This window comes from Eulemur rufifrons, chromosome 19 (assembly GCF_041146395.1).
Source record: "Eulemur rufifrons isolate Redbay chromosome 19, OSU_ERuf_1, whole genome shotgun sequence".
In the NCBI taxonomy this organism is placed as follows: Eukaryota; Metazoa; Chordata; class Mammalia; order Primates; family Lemuridae; genus Eulemur; species Eulemur rufifrons.
Window position 1 is genome coordinate 34,447,994 of NC_091001.1, and position 6,096 is coordinate 34,454,089.

Below are 6,096 nucleotides of genomic sequence, written 5' to 3' on the forward strand. Positions count from 1 at the left end.
GGTATATACATAGATAGGCACACTCTCATACATTGCAAAATGGCACTATCACTAGGTTATTGTTTTGGAATAAACTTTATAAAACCAAGATACATAATTAGCACCTTTTCATTAAATACATGTTTCTAGAATATTATTTTATTTTATTTATTTTTTAAACCAAAAAACATTTTTTCATTTAAAAAAGTATTTAGAACACATAAAACAAGGCAACATCTATTCCTTTTTCTTATCTTCTGGTATGGGATCTGTTGGTGGCTCCTCCACTGTGGCACTGTTGCTCTCTGAGCCGGTGTTGATATCACTGGTTCCTTTCTCTGCCATACTGTCGACCCCCTCCTGCCCACTCTCCTTGTCCTCAGGAGTTGACGTGCCTTCTTCACCATTCTGTTGGCTTTCTGTTGTTTCTTCAAGGTGTGTCTCCTCTGTCTCCATTGGAATGTTCTCGTCGTCTTTCTTTTCCTCAGCTTTATTTGCCTCTTGCTCTTCCTCAGGAACAACGCTGCTCTGACTGCGCTCCGCTTGCTCCGCTGCCTCCTTCTCCCTTTCCTCCTGCCTTTTGTGGGCCTGCTCCTCTGCCTGCGCAATCTCAGCTGCAATTTTCTCCATATCCACTTCCACCTTCAGACCACACGGCCTTTTAAGTTCATTGTTAAATGAATCTGTGCTTTCCAGGAATTTCCTCTTCTTTTCCTGATGTCGTTCCTCTATTTGAAGTTCGGCTTCTAGTTTGCGCTGATGAACCATTAAAGATTGGACCTGTCGTTTGAGGTCCTGCATTCTAGCTATTGTGACAATTGACCGAACATCTGGCACCACACCCTCACTAAGGATTTCACTGATGAGGCGGTGGTTTCTCTGGAAACGGGCAGTGGCTGCATGCTTCATTGAGAAGCCATCATCATAATCATCTGGATCCTCAGCAGGCTGACTGCTCATGTACAGTTCTCCTTTCTCCATGAGAGACTGTCTCTGTCTACTTTCTTCCTCTGAAGCAGCCTCTGCATGACTTTTTGCATTTATGTAAGCAAGGTATGCGGGGGAATTATGATAGGCCTTCGTAGATTCATTGTACTCTATCTTTTCTGCTTTGTATTCGTTTAAATATTCTTGTTTCTCTTCATCAGTGAGATCTTGCCACATGCCACCAATAATCTTGCCAATCTCCCACAACTTTAGGTCAGGGTTAGAAGACTTTACTTGGTCCCAGACCTTTCTGCTGTACCTCATGTAGGGCATCAGCGGCTTATCTGGTGGCTTTGGGGGTTTTGGAATCATGATACCAGAGGATGCCGTGACCCGGCTGTTGGTGCCCGGGTTCCCTCCCAGCCTGCAGTTGTTGTAGGCGAGATGACTGTATGGATTGTAACCCACAAACCCTGTTGTGCTGGGCATTTGTGTTGCAGGAGCTGGGGTGGGAGGTGGGGCATAAGATGGTCTTTTTGACATTTTGGAAGATTAAGTTCTCAGTTCCTTAAGAATGAATCTGAGACACCTCGGGCAGAAAAAGCTTAGAATATTATTTTTAATGACTGTGCAACATCCCATTGTATGGATGTGGCACATTCATAAACCAATCTCCTGTTTTGTATTTTTTTGTTGTTTTCTTGGACTTCTATAGAAAATGCAAACATTTATTTCATTCCTGAAATAGGTTTAGAATAGAAACATGCTTTTTAAGGAATTAGTCACCATGGGTGACTTTTGTATACCTCTTCATTAAAAATGACAACAATTTAGAAGCAGATTTCTTCCTCAGCAGGAACCATGCCATTTATAGCCTCATTGTCTCAAACACATTCCCACTCTTCATTTCCTGAGATTCATTTCTCTACCTAAGCCCAAGAAACATGGTAATTATGTCTTGCTCTTTGTACCCATTCTTGGGGAATGTCTCCTGAACCTCCTGGTGAGAATGAGCTTTTAGAAGACAATTTAGAGATGTCTACTAAATGGAGGCATGCTTGGATATCAGAACTTTATATCATAAATTGCTTTTGAAAATTCATATTGGAAAGTCCACTCTCCTATGGTTAGTGAATACTAATGATTTTCTCCAAGGCTTATGGAAGAAAAGGTTTGTACACTGGCCTTTTACCACAAACATGCTAAAACTAATTCCCAGTGATGGCAACATGTGTTTTCCCACTAGGATGTTCCCTGGAATTAAAACTTTATATCTTCAGAAGTGCATCATCAGGGTAGTCCCCAAATACAGCTAAGAAAAGTTCAAGATGAAAATTAGTTCATTTTGCCTTGGCTTCAGACAAAAAAATAAAGTACCCATAACAGATTGAGTGCTCATCACTCATACACTAAGAATGGCAAAGACTGATGGAAATTCTTCCTGATAGGACCCTTATAAATCACCTAGAATAACCTCTTCATTTTATAACCGAGGAAAAATGAAAAGACTGACTCAAGGTTACATAAACTAATTATAACTAATTTTACCTAAATCAGAATTAAGGTTTTAATTTTCTGATTTCCAGTTCAAGTTTTTCTCATAAAATTTAATTGCAGACTGCCATGCAATTCATACCACAGGAAAAGGTAGTTACATACATCTTCCAGTTGCCTAGAGAGTGAAGGGAAGCCTCAGGAGTAAGTAAAGAGTAACTGTTTTAGGAGTAGTGCACCAAACAGTTAACAGTGTGGACTTGAGAGCCAGTAAAGTTTGCAAATCCCAGTTGCACCAGTAAATAACCGTGTGACCTTGGTCACCTGATAGTCTCTCTTTGTCTCTGATTCCTTTGCTCAGTAAAATGGAAATGATAATAATAATAATAATAGAATTAATATGGTTGTTCATAAGGTGACAGTTGAAGGCCACATATAGTTGCCATAAGAAAACAGGCAGAAAATCGGCCATATGGTAGGTAAATTATATTGGCTTTCTCTCCAGATCACCATGCCCAGAGCTCTGCAAGTACTAAGAGTGTTGAGCTGTTTTCTTTCTGATGATGATGGTGCTTGTGATGCTTTATGTTCATGGCCTTACCAATGGCACCTCTACATTTAGAGAAAACATTGCAATGAATGAGGAGGTACAAGGTTGTTCTAATTTTAACAAATACTAGTATTCTGACAGATAAATTCTGTAGCAATAGAACAACTGCAGTCTACTTATTGTTAACTAAATGGGCTGAAACCATCAATCTTTTTAATTTGGCTTAGTTCCTATGCTCGTGACTTTTGGAACCTGTGCCATTTTTCTCAGAATTTGAAGGAAAAAAAAGCTATAAATTCACATTTTTCTCTCTGATTTTCATGCGACCCACTAGGACCTACTGGGGAAAGGATAGCTTATTTGCCCTCCTTCCTTTCTAATTTGAAATGTTCAAACATCAAAGGGTGAACATGATGCTTTAAGCATTTCTGGTCACAAATAATGTGTCTGATTGAAGCCCACTGTTGAGACAGTTTTATCACCAGAATAATTAATGTTTTAGCTGGGATACTCATTCCACGTTGCTTCTGGCTGTGAATTTTGATTAGGTGCTAAGAGAAGAGGATTTCATTAGCAGCTCACCAGAGATGTTGTTATTCAATTGCTACCAAACCAAATAAGGAACTTTGTGGCCAAACGTGATTGCCCAAGGTTTGTTTGTTCCCCTTTAGACCCAGCTGGTTGGTTGCAGTATAATAAAAATGGTACCATTTGTGCTACTTCAGTAGCAGACGTGATTAGGCCATGAAAGTTAAAAGCTTACGTCATCAGAGCTTCTTCCTGCCACTGTCTCTGACCCTGGAATTACTAATCATATTACTGGAAAAGACTTTTCTCTTGATTTATCATTGCATAATGGCTCCATTACTTAGTTACAAAAGAAATAACCCATCACAGCTTGTTCCTTTTTGGTTTTCTTGAGCAGGTCAAAAGAGGGTCCCAACAAAAAGGCTGAGCAAGACTGAATTCTTGATCATTTTCCAAGTTTTAACTTATTTAATTACAACAGTATCATTTCTCTTCACTCTTCCATATGAAACTTCAGTTCATATCTTTACCTCATCAGCACATGTGGGCAATCTGTAGGAAGTGAAATTAATTATTATAAGGTCAGACCCCACAAATGGTATGTTCTATGTGAGGTGGGGGAAAATGTCTTGTCTAACTTGGGTCTCTATTCAGAGAAATCTAGGTATAAAAACATGTTCATGAGCTATTGGTTCATATTTGTGGGTATGTTATTTATATACATTTTCTTCAGTATTTGATTTTACTTATGCATAGAACACCTTTTTTGTGTTATGCTTTTACAATGTAAAAGTGGTTTTAAATTCTTTTTCTTAAAATTTATGATGCCTCTGGTTCATGAGAACCACATTTTGAGTTCATTTTATTTTTCTTTGAAGGAGGTTGGTAGCCAAGGAATGTGACAAGGAGGATCATGTTTGGTTTTTGTTATAATGTTCATCCCTACCTGTAAAGAAAGCCAGAATAACTCATTTACTCAGTCATGGGAATTAATTAGCTGCTTTCTACGGCCAGCTCTAGCAGTCTCTTTTCCAAGTTAGTGCAGAAGGTGAGAGAGCCTATCTGTTCAGATTCAGGAAGAGCTTCAGCTAATCCAGTAAAGTAGAAGTTTCTGTTAGTTTTAACAGTGAAAGGTAAAGATGGAAGAAACAGATGGAATTTAACAGCAGAGAAAGCTGTAATTAAACAGAGATAATAGGTAAGATTCACTGCATACCTCCTGTGTGCCAAATACTATACTAAGCACTTATATTTTATCACTGAACCTCAAAATACCCCTTCAGGGACATTTAATATAAGCTTTCTTATATAAACACAATTTGTCGTATTGTGGGAATGACTGGCTTGCTCCATTCTGATCAATGAACATGGTACATTTCTCTTTTTATTTTGGTCTTTAATCCTTGCCAGCAATGTTCTCCATGTAGAATGTAACAGTACTCCATATAGAGAACTTTTATATCTTTTGCTAGATTTATTCTTTTTTTTTTTATCTTTTTTTTTTTGAGACAGAGTCTCACTCTGTTGCCCGGGCTAGAGTGCTGTGGCATAAGCCTAGCTCACAGCAACCTCAAACTCCTGGGCTCAAGTGATCCTCCTTCCTCAGCCTCCCGAGTAGCTGGGACTACAGGCATGAACCACCATGCCCGGCTAATTTTTCTCTCTCTACATATTTTTAGCTGTCCATATAATTTCTTTCTATTTTTAGTAGAGACGGGGTCTTGCTCTAGCTCAGGCTGGTCTCGAACTCCTGACCTTTAGCAATCCACCCGCCTCGGCCTCTCAGAGTACTAGTAGATTTATTCTTAATAATTATTTTGCTGGGTGTGGTGGCTCACACTTGTAATTTCAGCACTTTGGAAGGTCAAGGCGGAGGATCCCCTGAGGTCAGGAGTTCAAGACCAGCCTGAGCAACATAGCAAGACCCCACCTCTACAAAACATAAAAAAAAAATTAGCCAGGCATGGTGGCGCACGCCTATAGTCATAGCTACTCAGGAGGATGAGGCAGGAGGATGGCTTGAGTCCAGAAGTTCGAGGGTGCGGTGAGCTATGTTTGCACCACCACACTCCAGCCTGGGTGACAGAGCAAGACCTTATCTTTAAAAAGAAAAGCATATTTTGTTTTTTTGTCATAGTATAAATAAATTGTTATTCTAATTTCAAAGTCTAATTATTTGCTTCTAATATAGAATAGATGCAATTTATTTTTCTTCGTTAACTTTGTATCTAGTGACCTTGTTAAATTCACTAGTAATTTTTTGTAAATTCTTGAGGATGTTTTTATGTAAATAAATTATCTGCCACATGGAGATGGCTTTACTTCCTACTTTTGGATTATAATGCATTTTATTTTCTTGCATTATTGTAGTGGTTTACAACTGGAGGAAATTTTACTCCCAGGGGATATTGGCAATTCCTTTTTTTTTTCTTTTGGTTGTCAAAACAAATGCAAATAGTGCCATTGTTAAGAAATTTACTTCACTGTAATGGCTTGGGCATCTATTGCTCTGTTTAGTTCAATGTTGAATAAAAGTGGTGAGAACATGCATTTACCTTGTTTTAGTGCCATTGTTAAGAAACCTACTTCATTGTAATGGCTTGGGCATCTATTGCTCT

General features: G+C 38.7%; 1 pseudogene; it reads right to left on the reverse strand.

Annotated features, from left to right (window-relative positions):
- Positions 1-216: 216 nt before the first annotated feature.
- On the reverse strand, positions 217-1,495 carry LOC138399990 (SWI/SNF-related matrix-associated actin-dependent regulator of chromatin subfamily E member 1 pseudogene; annotated as a pseudogene).
- Positions 1,496-6,096: the final 4,601 nt, after the last annotated feature.